This window comes from Calliphora vicina, chromosome 5 (assembly GCF_958450345.1).
Source record: "Calliphora vicina chromosome 5, idCalVici1.1, whole genome shotgun sequence".
Lineage (NCBI taxonomy): Eukaryota > Metazoa > Arthropoda > Insecta > Diptera > Calliphoridae > Calliphora > Calliphora vicina.
In genome coordinates this window covers 77,971,635-77,989,148 of record NC_088784.1, presented here as the reverse complement: position 1 = coordinate 77,989,148, position 17,514 = coordinate 77,971,635, and positions in this window count along the sequence as shown.

Here is a 17,514-nt window from a genome sequence, read left to right as displayed (position 1 = left end):
TAAAATTGTATAATGAAATCCTAAAATGTATTTTTATTCTGGCTTATAACAAAAATGCAGTTAAACTAAAAGAACCTTTCAAATCAATAAAAAAATATACAATTTGAAAATCTGAACTGTGTTACTAGATTCTAGAATACTTACATAAAGTAACAGTGTGATAAATAATATAAGAAACGAATTTTTGAAGCCTGCTGCAGAAATTTTAAGGCATAGGAGTAGGAACACAAACTCGCATAGTCGTTCAAATAGGCTCTTGATCCAGGGTGACGATATCAATCCTTATATTGGCTCTTTGGACTTAGTGTTTAAGAAAGCCTAGGGATTTCTCGCCCATTTAATGCTATCGAACGCAGTAAAGGAATCAGGAATCGTGCGTGTTCGTCAACTAGCGTCTGCAAGATCTTCTCCAAAAGATGTCATCTGTCCGAAGCATTTAAACCACAGGTTGACTATGATCATACACTAAGTTTAAGGCATATCGAGTATATTATATGCAGAACAGGAAAAGGAACCCAAACTCTCAACGTCATACGAAAAGGCTTTTGATCCAGGTGGACGATTTCAACACTTGTATTGGGCTCTTCGGATGTAGTGTTTAAGAAGACTGGGGATTTCTCGCCCATTTAATGCAATCAAACGCAGTAAAGGAATTATCTACACATCGTGCGGGTTCTTCAACTACTATCCGCAAGATCTTCTCCAAAAGAGGCCATATGTCCGAATCATTTTAACATTAGATTGACTACGATCTTTGATCAGCTAGGAGCTGATGGCTTCAGCCGCTTACCCTCAGACACCTGCGTTTCACTTGACCTATACTGCTTAATACTAGGCTAGCTTGCAGGAACTTTGTTAAATGTCGGTGCTCCCCGAGTAGAGTAGGTTATAGACAGCATCCTAGGTGTTGTGCTAGCAACTTCGTCTTGACGAATTGCCCATCACCTCGCTTTGGTCCCAATGTAGCTCCCTTTCGTTAAAGTGCTGGCATCGGACATAGTTGCGTTTAGTTGTGTTCAAATGCCTGCTCAGGTTTGTTTCAGTCTTAGTCTTGGCTGGGCTGACCTCCACAACACTAATACTCATTATAGTCTCTTACTTCTGTTGATGGTAGGTATCTATCCACTAGCATTTTCCTTTCATCCTATTGTTTGACATTCGGTTCTGGTTCTCCCTTGCGGGGTAATGGGCCTCCGCGACTCAAAGGTTATCCTTACCAAGTTCTCTTCAAGAGCTTCGTAAAGGTTTAATCGTTTAAAATCTGAGAGTTTGTCCTTCGAATTTATTCTTCCCTGTCTAGTCAGAAATCTGTCCAATGTGTCTAAAGTGTGTATAATCTGTTAAAATATTTAAAAATGCGGAATTTACAACAGATGGCGTATCGTTTTAACGAAGCTTTTGTTTTTAATAACTTAAATGTCATTTTGAAGGTATCCTATCTGTCATTTATTCTCACTAAGTTATTGAACATTAAAATGTAAATAACAAAGCTTTTTTTTCTTCTAAAATGTCGAATTTTGTACCAATAAAGCGTTATATGCGGGAAGTTTTGATTTACCTGTTTAATTTGGAAAAATTAAAAGCTTATGGTGAATGTGTTTCAACATACGAGAGATGGGTTATGCGGTTTAGATGTAGTGATTTTGACACGGAAGACAAAGATCACCAAGTCCACCCAAAAAAGTTTGAAGACCAAGAATTGGAGGCATTACTCCATGGCTGTCAAACTCAACAAGAATATTGGAAGCTACTCAAGCAGCAATCTCAAATCGTTTGTAAGCAGCTGGATTCATCCAAAAGTAGTTAAATTGGGTACCATACGAATTGAAGCCAAGAAACTTTGAAACACGATTTTGCATGTCCGAAATGATGTTTTAACCTAAAAAATTGGTGTAAAACTCAACAAGAGCTTGCAAAATCATTGGCAGCTACTCAAGCAGAAATTTCAAAACCTTTGCGAGCAGCAGGATTCATCAAAAAGCAGGGACCTTAAAAGACGGTTTCGCATGTCAGAAATGTTGCTTCAACGCTACAAAAGAAAGTAATTTTTCACCGAATCATTATTTGCGATGAAAAATGGATCTATTACGATAACCCGTGTGTGTAAGTGTAAGAGATCGTATGTGAAGCCCGGCCAACCAGCCGATCAACACCAAAGCCAAATATCCATGACGCTAAGGTAATTCTCTGTATATGGTGGTAGCAAAAGGATCCTATCTATTTTGAGATACTGAAATCTGGCCAGACCATCACAGGGAACCTGCACCGAACGCAACTGATTCGCTTAAAGCGAGCTTTGGCCGATAAAATCCCAGAATATGCGGCCAGGTATGAAATCGTAGTATTGCATCATGACAACGCTAGGAACCATATTGCAATACCTGTTCAAAAATAGTTAGAATGAAATGGTTGGGAAGTTTTGTCTCACAGAACGCTGAATCTAGTCTTCACTTTGGAACAGTTATTGGCTTGATTCAGTCTTGGCCTCAAAAGATGAGCAGTTATTTTGGCTCGGAATCCATATGTAGCCAAAACAAGTAAGAGAGCTAATCCTAAATACTTTTTTATACCATTCACCTTCGTGAGAAGGGTATATATAAGTTTGTCATTCCGTTTGTAATTTCTACATTTTTCATTTCCGACCCTATAAAGTATATATATTCTGGATCCTTATAGATAGCGGAATCGATTAAGCCATGTCCGTCTGTCTGTCTGTTGAAATCAATCTTCTGAAGACCCCAGATATCTTCGGGATCCGAATCTTCAATAATTCTGTCAGACATGCTTTCGAGAAGTTTTCTATTTAAAATCAGCAAAATCGGTCCATAAATAACGGAGATATGAGCAAAAAACCGGGACAACCTCGATTTTGACCTATTTTTGATCTATATCTGGATTACTAAGTCATTAATATAGACAATATGGATATCTAATGAATGATAGATATTTCAAAGTCCATTGCAACGATGTAGATACGGCTATAGTAAGTTGGACCTACAATAGGTCAAAATCGGGAAAAATATTTTTTAACACGAATTTTTTTTTATCAAAAAATTTTTTTTGTCCTGAATTTTTTAAAAAAAAAAAAAAAAATTTAAAAAAGAAATTTTAAAAACAATTAAATTTTGTTTACCTAAAAATATTTAAACAAATTTATTTTAATTTTCGGAAGCGGGTCTATATGGGAGCTATGACTAATTATGGACCGATCGTAACAAAATTTGGTGACATGAATTTTGTGTATATAAAACTTATTTGGAGCGGAATTTGTGGAGATACATATATAAATTAAACATTTATGACCGATAAAGTCCAATTTCGGAGGGACATTTGTATGGGGGCTAGGTGAAATAATGGACCGATTCCAGCCAGTTCCAATAGGCTTGGTCCTTGAGCCGAAAAAATAATATATACCAAATTTCATCGAAATATCTTCAAAATTGCGACCTGTACTCTGTGCACAAGGTTTACATGCACAGCCAGCCAGACGGACGGACATTGTTTAATCCACTCAGTGATTCTAAGTCGATCGGTATACTTTAAGGTGTGTGTTAGACTAATATTATTCTGCACAAACGCATTATACCCTCCCCAATATGGTGGTGTAGGGTATAAATAGGGCAGGTTTTCCCGGTCTGTGCCATTTGTGGGCCGATTTTGTCGAAAGTCAAGCGACCCGGAAGAATTACCGATATATTGATGTATCAATCATGTATGTAAGTTATTTGGCGCTACGGAAAGTTGATTTCAACATACAGAAGGACGATCCAGAATATATATATACTTTGTGGGGTCGCAAATGAAAAATGTAGAAATTTCAAACGGAATGACATATCCTTGCCACTCATGGTGAAGGGTATAAAAATGGGAGAAGGTCATAGCTAACAATGGCCAATACTTTGAATAAATTTATATTGTACAAATGTTTCAAAATAAAAGCTAAAACATTTGAAAAAATTACACATTTTTAAGTCACCAATACTGAGTTGTCTACATCATTTTCAGCAACTCTGTTTTACAAACATTTTCTTATTGAGCTCTAAAATAATACATAGCAACAATCATAACGAAATAATACTTGTTTTATTTGTTTTAAATAAAAACTCTGCACGCTTTAATCCTACTTTAATTTGTTTCAAATTTGTGGTTTTGTTAATTTTTAACCTAACATAAGTTAAATACAACTTAAACAACAAATAACAAAGCGGTAAGAATAATAATAGAAACAATATAGGAAAACATAATTTATATGTGAATTTAATGCATTTTTCTTTAAAGACACAAAAAGTGTGCTGGGGACATACAATATATTAAAAGTGCCCTACAGTTCAGCGAACTAGTTTCGGTTAAACAAATATGTTGAACACTAAAAATCAGTACTAGTTACCCAGCAATCTACTTGCAAGGGTTTTAAGTGAAGAATGTAGCAAGTGCATGTTATTTCCATAAACTGCATAACCATTTACTAGTGAAATTACTAAACAATGGTGTTTTGTAAGTTGGACAAGAAAACGATGCAAGACCCGAACTAGTTACGCAAGAACGAATCTATTAGTCTCTAAAAATCACCACTAGTTACCCATCAACCTACTTGCAAGGCTTTTTAATGTGGAATTTAGCAAGTACATCCACTTCATAACAATTTAATGATGAAATTTCTATAAAATGGTGTTTGTAGGTAGCTACTTCTCAAACTGCAGGGTATTTTTATATGAAAATGTTGATCGTGTGTATTGTAAACACTAAAATCATGGATTTAAATCTAAATTTATGGCTTTTTGATGTGATTTTTAGATTTATTGCTTTTTATTTGTATTTTATTTTCTAAAAATTTTCCAAATATGGTTGATTTGAAAACTAATGTACAACATTAGTTTAGAAACATATTTTTATGGTGATTTTTGTTTATTTTAAATATAATAACAAATAGGAAAATGTGTGGCTTACTAGTGGTATAGGCGTTTGAAATGTAAAATTTTTAGTTAAAATGTTTATTCTGATTAAAACTCAGATGAAATCTTAATTCATAAATCTTAATTAAAATCTATTTAAATTCTATTTACTGTATAATCATTTAAAAAATACAATGATGAATGTTATCAGTTTAATAAATGAATACTCCTTTTAATGACATTAGGATAAGTTGAAAAGTCAATAAGGTACTTAATATGAATTGTTGAAATGAGCACAATTTTAAGGGAATTATTGGAGTTTAAGAGACATATAATTTCTTGTTGAACGATTTGGATCTATTAATTCTATTTTGCGAAGTAGGAGTTTGGAAGTCCCATTCTGTAAATTAATCATGAATGAGATATTCATATATATTCTCCTACTTTTAAGAATAGGGAGTTTAATACTTAAGTGCCAACCGACTTTCATATGATGCTAGATTAATGTAAGGATTCCATGGGAGTAATTGTTTTTGGACGGCTTCAATTTCCCTTATATAGATTTGGTATTGTGTATCCCAGACAGCACAAGCATATTCTAAAATTTGTCTCACAAGTGACGTCATCAATTACCTTGTAACATAAGATGAAAGCTAATACCCCTTTGACTTTATTAATAGTTTATGAAACATAATTAATTATAAAGTAATACGTCATGATCAATTAATACCTCAACTTTATCAAATTCAGATCCATTGGCTACAATTATACAGATCAGCTTGAAGTAAAGAACATTGGCTAGAGTGATTTAAGCTAAGGAAGAGCTTAACTTCATCGGCATACATTAATAGTTTGTAATTCTTAATACAAGATGCTAGATCATTAATGAATATTTGAAATAATACTGGACCCAAATGGCTACATTGAGGGACACCAGATATAACTGGAATATTTTTCGATTTATAGTCTCTGAACAAAACACATTGATGCCTGGTATGAAGATATGTGAAAATCCATTTAAGAAATACAGATGAAAGACCTAGTTTGCCTTACTTAAATCCATATAGATAGTATCAGTTTGTAAGCAGGAATAAAAAGATGTTATCAGCTGAAGCTTCCTTTTTTAATTCCACGCTGGAACATCATTTTCTCAATCTCTGGTTATGTTTTATCGTGACGATATACTGACAGTTCTCATTAGGGTTTTTAATTTCCCGGCCTTTTTTGATTCCCTGGAATCGGGAAATTTTTTTCTACACTCCCGGATACCCGGCGATTCCCGAAATATATAATGATACTGTAAATTAGTAATATTATAGCCAAATTTCATACGAAAACTTAGTGTTTTAATCATTATATAACAGAGCTTCGTGTTAATTAATTAAATTTGAACTTAATTCACTAAAATCTTAATCCGTAATTGTCTGCCTTTCATTCCATAAATCCATTTCAAAAATCGAATTCTTTTGTTTAAATTGAATTAACAGAATTTATTCAAACTTTGAATGTTTAAATTTTTGTTAATTCAAATTGAGTTAAATTTATTTTTCTTCATTCAGATTTGTTTTGCTTTTAATCATTTACAAAATCCATACAGATTATAAAAAAATTAATTTTACGTAAGGTTTTTTAACCCATGACCGCTATGTGTATTTCCACAGATTTCATTTGCGACCCCATAAATAATATAAATAGGGATATAACCAAATTTTGGCCCTAGCACCACGGGATGGCAAATGTTGTATTATATACGATAACATTTTTATTGGGTCATTTTGGAATAAGAACCTCACCCACAAAACCGATTTTTTAAAGTCAAAATTTTCTCAAATTTGTATTACTTTTTTTATTTTTTTATAGTAAAACAATATTAGAAAATAATACTTGTTTTCGTTGTAGTTTCGTCAGTTTTTAATTCCCGGGATTACCGACTAAAAATCCCGGGAATCGGGTAGTAAAAAATTGGCAAAATTGAACATTTGAAAATGATTTCGGGCATATGGCCACTGCGGCTATTATTGACGAAACGCATTCTGGACTTCCAATTTTGGACCACTTTCCGAGCATTGCTAGACATATGTCACGTGAAGTCACTGGTTTATGCTGATAAACAAACAATTGACGCTGAGAAGTCCATTTCTCGAAATCAACTAATCGTCTAATTATGATTTAATTAAATCGATTATTGCGGTCGCCGTATGGCACGTCCTGGCTCTGATCAATGTCATCCATAAGCATTGAACCTGATGCGGTAACGATATTCAATGACCATAACGCGAGTTCCGGCCTCATTTTTGGAGACCCCTGGCCTCATTTTTGGGAAGTTACAGATTTACTTCCCTCTTTTTATACCCTTAACCATGAGTGGCAATGGTATATATAAGTTTGTCATTCCGTTTGTAATTTCTAAATTTTTTCATTTGCGACCCCACAAAGTATATATATTCTGGATCGTTATAGATAGCGAAGTCGATATAGCCATGTTCGTCTGTCCATCTGTATGTTGAAATCAACTTTCCGTAGCACCCGAATAAATTACAAGCATGATTCATACATCAATATATCGGGTATTCTTCCGACTCGGTTGCTATTTCAAATCGACAAAATCGGACCACAAATGGCTGAGATATAAGGAAAAAACCGGGACAACTTAAATTTTTGGCCTATTTTTTATTTCTATCTGGATTACTAAGTCATTAATATAGACAATATGGATATCTAATGATAAATATTTCAAAGTCCATTGCAACGATGTTGGATATACAATGGACCAAAATCGGGAAAAATATTTTTTAACAAGAATTTTTTTTCACTAAAAATTTTTTTTATGTCTAAATTCTTTTTTCAAAAAAAAAATTGAAATTAAAAAAAAAAAATTTTAAATTAAACAAAAAATTTGTAAAACAAACATTTTTAAAAAAAAATTAAAAAACTATTTGGAAAAAAAATTAAATTTTGTTTACCTAAAAATATTTAAAACAAGTAAGAAAGTATGGTAGGTCAAGCCCGACCATATCATAAAAGAGGAAAAACATTTTTCTTTTAAAATTTCAATAATTAATGGTCCAATTATGGACCGATCACCATGAAATTAGGTGGTGTGATTTATGTTTATATGAAAGTTAACTGTGTTGAATTTTGTGAGTATACCAACATTTTTAAGCGATTTTCGTACGTTAAAGTGATTTTCGGAAGCGGGTCTATTTGGGAGCTATGACTAATTATGGACCGATCGTAACAAAATTTGGTGACATGAATTTTGTATATATAGAATTTATTTGGAGCGGAATTTGTGGAGATACATGTATAAATTAAACATTTATGACCGATAAAGTCCAATTTCGGAAAGACATTTGTATGGGGCTAGGTTTCCGATTTCAGCCAGTTTCAATAGGCTTGAAATAATAATATGTACCAAATTTTATTGAAATATCTTCAAAATTTCGACCTGTACTATGCGCACAAGCTTTACATGGACAGACAGCCAGCCAGCCAGACTGATGGACATCGTTTAATCGACTCAGAAAGTGATTCTAAGTCGATCGGTACTTTAAGGTGGGTTAGTCTAATATTTTTGGGCGTTACAAACATCTGCACAAACGCATTATATCCTCCCCACTATGGTGTAGGGTATAAATATTTATTTTAAAGTATAACTTGGTGAAGGTTACATAAGATTCGACACAGCCGAATATAGCTCTCTCACTTGTTTTTCTATACCACTGTGCAGCATGTAAACCGCACCAAACTGTACATTTTTCTGGATGTAATGGAGTATGTAGGCTTTGTTGTGGATTGGTCGCACTCTATATGCGCCAATTTTGTTTATTAACAAACCTGTTAAACCAAAAATGAGCCTCATTTATGCGAATCGATGACTGATTTTCAAAGTAAATTTGAATAATTTGGAAGCGTTTGCCAGAGTATACTGATCATAAATGCCAAAAAATATGACAGTTCGTTTGCCAGTATTTAAGTTAGTTGGACATACATGGGTCAACATCGGTAAAAATATTTTTTAACCCGAATTTTTTTTCTCCAAACTATTACTTTCATCAAAAAATTTTCTCACTGATAAATTTAAAAAAAATTTTTTGAAAAAAATTTAATATTTTTTTAAATACTGGAGTTTTGAAAAAATAAAAAAAAATTTTGAAAAAATATTTTTTTTACTTAAAAATATTTAAAATGTTTATTTTAAAGTATAAATTGCTGAATGGTACAGCTGCGGTCAAAATAATAGCACCACGACATTCATATTGTTTTATAAAAATATTACGTTACGTTAATTTTAAAGAAAAACTTCATAATATATAACTACCTAAGAAATTCATCAGTCGAAAAATAGCACCAAGATAGAAATCGATTAAAATAAACAAAAATTATCCAGGACAAAATTTAATTTAGTAACAATTATTATGGTTTGTAACGTTCTTAACACGTTATTATTAAAAGTAAAATATTGTTGTCTTTTGTTTTCGTATTTTTTGGCAAAAAATAGACCGACCACCTCCTACCTATAATGATTCTTAAATTTTGTATCGAACTTGTATGCCAAATATATTTTTTCATTCCCCAAAATAAATTCTTAAATATTGTTGCTTTCCTTTTACCCTTCTTGTGACTTTTGGCCATCTATTTTTAATAAAATTATGTTTGGGGTATCGCATCCTGTCCCACGCCATTGACCTTTTATCTTGAAACCCAAATTTATATCAGTTTATCATTCCATAGATCATTCCTATGGTCATAATTTCATTGATTTATATCTGAGTATGATTTTATCAAGCACTTGATCATATAAGATTGAATTATTTATTCCACATATTCAATATATTCTTCGAATGTTATAATGGAAAAACCAAAATCAAAATACAATTTTAAAATCTGTGTGTTTGTAAGATAAGATGAATATATTATCTTAAATTTTGGTTGAAATTAGATTCGGAGGCCATGCTATAGAAGTCTGATATCAAACTGTATAATTTGTTTAATTATTTGACCAAAAAGTGTTTTGGTACTTGAATGTTGAAAAATGGTAATGTGACTTTGGAAATTTTACCTTTAACCCTTTAATGCATATTGTTGCCAATTGTCTATATTCCAGTTCCACTTAATTTTAGACGAATATAAGCTTGATACTAATTCAGATTCTAATTCAGAAAAATCAAATGGAGTACGAAAAGTTCCAGCTAACGAAATTCTAAATCAAACTAAAGCTAAATGAAATATAATAAATAAATATGAACTAAATATTTGATACTTTATAGAAAAATAAAAGTAAAAATTATGCATTTAAGGGTTAATAGAGGATGTTATATTGTTATTTGTAAAACTTTTCCAGGATTTAAATAATTTAAATTTTGTACTTGTAATGGTCAGCGAATAACTGCAACACCGTGCAGAACATAAATGCCTGATTTTCGAAACGGTGGGCCAAGAGTGTTATGATTAAAAGCGATAAGCGTTTGCGCAACCTAAAATTTATATTTTTATTTCAACGCAATGTTTTTTTAAAACCATTTATAAGTATCTATAAATAGTTTTATTCTGAATTAAGCTAATTTGTATGTTCAGAAATCATAATTTTTTAAACTAGAGCTCACATACACCACTTTTTTTGTTACTAAAAAAATTAGAAAAGTTAAATTAATTTTTTTGTTTTTAGTTTTATTCATTTCGATATAAATAGATTCAAATTATAATTTAATGGCGATTTTTTAAAACAAAAACATGACTATTCTATATTTTTTCGACAATTTCTTACGAAGGTGCTATTATTTTGACAGCACAAAATCTGGGTATTTTTCAAAAATACCATATACTTGATTGAAAGGTTAATATTTCTTAAAGAAAACTTTACTCATAGAAGAAATAGAGATTAATTGACATCTTATATTATATTTAATTAAAATTACCATAGATGTTAAATAATGATTACTAATCATAATAATTAGTAATTAGATTATTTTTTTTTCGAAAGGTGAAGTAATGATTTAATTACGATTATATTCAGATTTACACGATTACTAATTGATTACGATTACAAATAATCAAAAAATAATCAGCATTACTTTTGATTACGCGAAAATAATCAAAAATAATCAAAAGTAATCAAAAAATAATTCGACTATTTTCAAAGATTACTTTTGATTATTTTAGATTATTTTCCAAAAATTTGCATTTATAACGTGAAAAAATATAAAAATAACAGGCCGCCCACATTCGGACTCGAACCGGGATTTCTAAAGCGATAGAGCAAGACACATACATTTGACCTATCGAAAGAATTCGTAATAATTAATTTTTGTGGAAGATCCCTCTATCTCCTCCGTTAGCAAGTTGTTTTGATTTTATTCAGAATTTTACAGCAAAACTAGCCTATATTTTTAAAAAAATTTCAGCACTCCACAGGCTCACCATTCTTAACATTTCAACAGAGTTTGTCATTTATATATAGATGTTGAGCGAAACGTGTAATTTTAACCAATTAAATATTGTTAACATCAAAATATTTCCTTATTAACCTCAAGTGAAGAAACAGTGTATAAAAAAGGGTGTACAAATATATTTAGACAAAGTTCAAAATTTTACATATTAAAATGAGTTATATGACAAAATTTTAATATATATTTGCGATTAATGAATTTTCCTGATATGAGTCATAGTAACAAAATCAAGCGGTATGATTTCTGTCTACTTGAAACTAACTTCTGTGGAATTTTTTAATGTTTATATGCGTTAATGTATTTCTGGATTTTGGGACTTATATGGGAGCTATGACCTATTGTGATTCGATTGTCATAAAATATTTTTACGTGATGTCTATGTACAAGGTGGCGCAAAACTAATCCTCCTAGAAAATGCTATACATTTTGCGATTGGCCCCTAATGGCCCCTAAGTTCTGTTTTGACATTTGTGTAGTAAACACATGCGAAATACACGTTAATAAACAATGTTACGCTACACTGCTCCAGAACGCGGAATATTGCTGACCAATTGATCACTACCAAGAGGAAGATGATTTTTCATCAAAAATAATCATGAGTGATGAGGCCCATTTCCATCTTAACGGGTACATAAATAAGCAAAATTTTCACTTCTGGGGCACTGAAAATCCGCGTGTAACCCAAAGTCACTGTATGGTGTCAAGAATATAGCTCTTAAAGACAATATCCGTCAAGAATGTGAGGACCTATCGCCGGAAGTTTTGGCCAAATTGATGGAAAATGCCATAAAAAGGGCTCAAATGACAATCAACTGTGGCGGCGGCCATTTACATGACATCATATTGTCGACTTGATGTAAAAAAAATTAAAAGACCAAATAAAAATAATCCACAAGAAGAATCAAAGTTTTTAATAATTTTTTTTAATTACAGCCAAAAAACATCGGAAGTTTACTTTTGCGCCACCTTGTATTTTAATCGAATTTTATCTTTACAATAAAATATGACTTATAATCGCAAGTGGAACGTGATTTCTAAGTATTTGAGGGCTAATTTTGTAGAATTTCATTTAAATAACTCAATTATCAAGAGTGGACCATATATGGGAGTTATGGAATTATGGACCGATATTTAAAAAGCTTGTAGTATGATTTTTGAATACAAATTACTCATCGGTGTAAAATTTTGGTTCAGTACAAATCTTTTTTTCATATTTGTGTAGGTTAATGTGTATTTCGGAAGTGATTTTTATATGGAGGCTATGACCAATTATGGGCCGATCATCATAAAATTTAATATAGCGATTTTTATATATGTATATTGAAATTTTTTGTTTCGAATTTCAACTTTATAACCATATTTTTAAGAAATTTATTCATGTTTAGGTGATTTTCTGAAATGAAATTTATATAGCGGCTATGGCCATATTAATACATTTTAAACAAAAATCTATCAGTTTTTATTATCTTTTGGCTGATGCTGACCCAACGGTTCCAGGTCCTTGCAGGTCCTCCACAATATTAAAATTTTGTAAATAACTTCCTGAAGTCCTTATTTTCAATATTTCATAAAAAATATAAAACTTTTTTAACGATTTAAAGCCTTGGTCAACTTTTGTTTTATTTTTTTAGAATGCAAATTTATGAAAATAAAATGATATAAATGCAAAATTTTTGGAAAGTAATCTAAAATAATCAAAAGTAATCTTTGAAAATAGTCGGATTATTTTTTGATTACTTTTGATTATTTTTGATTATTTTCTCGTAATTGAAAGTAATCTTGATTATTTTTTGATTATTTGTAATCGTAATCAATTAGTAATCAGAAATTGTTCTAAAGAGAATTATATAATCAATTAAATTATTTTTGAAAAATAATTTAATTGATTACTAATCGTAATCCAAAATTAACAGCTATGAAAATTACTATGGAAATAAAAATATTTCCCATGTTAATTGCTTTAAGATTCTGTGGTGCTATTATTTTGACCGGCACTGTATATAAGATTCGGCACAGCCAATTATAGCTATGTTGTTTGAAATATCATTAGTTCAAGGTTGAGGTTGAGTTGTTCATGTTGCAACAATGTTATTTCAAATATTGGACATGGTTGTTTTTCAATTTGTTATGCTGCAGCGGTAAGACAACAACAACATCATAATATCTTACGGCAATTATCTTAATTACAACAATCAGTATACACCTTCAGTTTGGCTCAGGTTCAGTTTTCTTTTGCTAGTAGTTTTCATTATTTCTTTTATGGGCCGGCCAGGCCACAATTTATGTTTGAAATGAAGTATTATCACAAAAAAAACTATTTAAAAGGCCTTTATTTACTGCTATTGATATGTATGAGGGTGGAGTGATAAGTTTTTTAATGATAATTTACATCCGAGGTTTAAAGTTGACATCATAAATAAGAAATCAGTCTCTCTTTATATTGTGATTCCCCAGGGGTAAACATAGGCCCCTTAGTCAACACGCGTTGAAGAAAAGTTCGGGTAATAAGTTTGTGACAAAAGCTTAAATTTCAAAAGGACTTTTCAGTTGACCCTTCTATGAAGGCCTGTGTGTCAGCGATCATGTGTCAGTGTAAAGGTATAAGTAACTATAAAATTATAGACAGCTCCTTTGTTATTTCAATTTTACTAACTGCCAGTGGTTGTGTATCTGCCTGGCTTGCTGTATGTCTGTCTTGCCAGTTTCTACTCAGGTGGCAATTGCAGTTGGCCATTATAAACGTTGATTACATTATGATAAAAACCAACATACACATCCAACTCTACCAAATCCATTCATACGCAGTTAGCAAGTATCCGTCTTTTCATTGTAGTCAATGTAAAAGAATGTTAAATACAAAAATACAGGGAACAAAAAAATAGAGATTTAATAGCATTTAAATGCGTTTATTAGCCAAGACTTTTCATGCAGTAGTAAGCTGTAATTTTCTTTTGATTTTTACCAGGAAATTTTCAACAATATACAAACTCATATGGCTGTGTGCGATTGCAATTATTTAATTTTTATGAAGATTTTTATTACTGTCATTGTTTCTATGGGGATTTTTTTTAATAACTGCTATTGTGTTGATGACAATGATGTTGTTTTAATATGTTCTTTATAATTTCGAGCTTTAATAATTTTCATTATAACCCAGCAAAAACTTTTATTATCAAGTAATAAGTTGTAGTGCTAATATTCTGACATTTTACCACCTACATTGAAGACCAGTACTTACCCAATAATTACTTTGTTACTACTAAAACTAGTTACAAGTAATCACTTTAATAGCTCATCGATCCTAAGTGCTACATTCGGCTATGCTGAATCTTATATACGCTACACCAAATTGAAATTAAAAATACAAAATTTAAATATTTTTAGGTGAACAAAATTTAAAAAAAAATTTAAATTTTTTGAATTTTTTTTTCAAATTTCATTTTTTTTCTAAGTGTTGTTTTAACATTTCTTTATTAATTTTTTTTAATTTATTAGTGAAAAAATTTTAGGACAAACAATTTTTTTTTGGTGAAAAAAAAATTCGCCTTAAAAAATATGTTTCCCTATTTTGACTCATGGTAAGTCCAACCTACTATGTCCTTATATACCATTTGTCGAGGTCGTTGAAATATCTATCATTAGATATCCAGATATAGATCAAAACACAGAGTATTCGTGGAAAATTTCAGCCAGCTAGCTCCTTCTGTTTGGGTCCTATCGTATTCAGTAGACAACGTCTTAGAATCTTCTGGAAGCCCATGATATATATAATTTGTTTCTACGGCCAATATTTCGATATGCTACAAACTTAGTGACTAAAAACCGGTTTCCGGTTTAACCGAAAAAGTATTTTTTTTTTTTAAAACCGGTTCTTATTATTGTCTTTTAAAAAAACCGGTTAAATGGTTTCGGTTTTTGTCTTTAAAAAAACCGGTTATATTAAATTTTTATTTAATATGAAAAAGCTCTACTTAAATTTATTTTTATTTGTGGACGCTAATAGGAAATATGTTAAGAATTGTGTACTAAATCTTCGGAAATTTTGCATTATTGAATTCTTAAGGCTCTATTTTTGTGCAATTATTTTATATATTTTACGAAATATTGTCAAATGCTATAATTTTCTATAAAATAAATCAATATTTTTAAAAATGGTTCAAAGTTTTTCTGGTTCGGTTTTGGCTACTCTAGTCCCGTCCCATATTTACAGTCAAAAATTCATTGATGATCCAAACTGAAATTTAAAATATAAATAGTCCTTGAGAAGAGATATTTAGGTTTAATTGTTTGTTTTAATTTTGCTCGATCTTTTATATCAGCTATATTCGCGATGAAATTCTGAATAAAATAAAACGACTTCCTAACAGTTATCTCGTCCCTATAAAAAGTTACTCGCATCCAAAGTTGGAAAAATATGTATTATTTTCTTTGATAGAAAAACATTTTCTTCCTTACTATGTATATACAAATTGTATACGATTCGCAAAGAGAAATAAATGCAAAAGCGTGTGAAGTAAAATTTGGCCCCCAGAACTATCCAAACTTAGCCAATTTGAAAAAAAAGTTAGGTTTGAGTAAAAAATTCTAAAAGCGCAATGCACCGCAAAAGCTCCATATTTGTATAGCCCTATATGCAACTGTAATACATAGGTACATGCATTTTTTGAAAGATCTGCTCAAGGACTTTTTATATTTAAAATTTCAGTTCATTCGGAACATAAATGGATTTTTGCAGATTTTTCTTTAAAATGTGAGCTACGAGGTGACCAAATCTGAGGTGCCACCCACTGGCACCCATTCAGCTTACGGAGCATAACAACTGTAAATCAACTCAAAAACACCTCAGCTCCAATCTTGTTAAATTTCTTTACGATATATAAAACAGTTTCCGAAATACCGAGTTATTTAAAAAAAAAAAACTCTAAACCATTATGCTTTGTCAGCCAAATAATCGATTTTTTTATAAAATGTTGATCACAAATATTAAATTAGATAAAACGAATCTCATTTTCAGCTAAACATTTACATAAAACATTAATTTTGAATATGTATACAAAAATTATTTAAATCTTGGGAAAATCTATTTAGTAAACCATAAATTATTATTTCTAAATAACAAACTCACCTGAAATGCATTTTCTGTTCATTTCTTTACATATGGATTTATTTATTAGATTATTATATTAAAATTAAACACCCGAAACCGATTTTCCGTTTTATTAACACTAGCTAGAGTTTTGGCAACTCTAGTATGCCTTCTTATTAAAATCAAAACAAAGATTTTGTTGGTGTAAAAAACACTATTAATTTTTTTCTTGCTCTTCTTTTTTACTTTTTGCATTATGCTCATATTATTTCATTGATATTTGATGCACAAACAATAACAAACACACACAAAATACACGCAAAGTCATGTTTAAAGTTTAAACATTAAAGGGCTTTCGTTGACAACAACAACAATAACTAAACACAGCAGCTAATAGAACAACAACAATGAAATTATTGCACACACATTCGTATTGATACGAGTAACTTTGCTTTTTTCAATGACTTATTTTAATAAAAAACTTTATTTTAACACTAATTTCTTATCATTTTTAATAGCACTTCTTTTAATTACTTTAAGGTGTTTAATATTTTTGGAATTTTGTAAAATATACGACACTTACACTTTAATTAATGACGGACAACACGACGACCAATTTAAAACGAACGAATTTTGAGGAGACCGTGAAAGAACTAAAATTTTTGGCAAACAGAGCAGAGTTGCCAATGTAAATGGAATTCTATTTGGTAGGAGGATTTTATTGAAAGGGTATTAAATTGATGGTTGATAGATTTTATTAACAGAGTATTAATTTAATGGTAGATAGTTAAAGAAAGAGGAGAACTGATGTTGAATTAAGGCTTAACTCTAGTTTATGGTCGTCATTACGTATCAATACCATATTTTTACCAGAGGTAGAGGTAGTGAATATGACGGTATCGTTTATTGTCACCGGTCCATAGTTCCCGAGATATAAAATTCAAATTTATAATTTTGCCTATGTTGTATTTTTGTGTATTTTTTCCGATCTGATTAGATAACTTTTTACAATAACTTTTATATAAGATGTAAATCTTGAAATTGTTGGGGGTAAAAACGGGTAAATTTGGTAACCTTTTATCTTCAA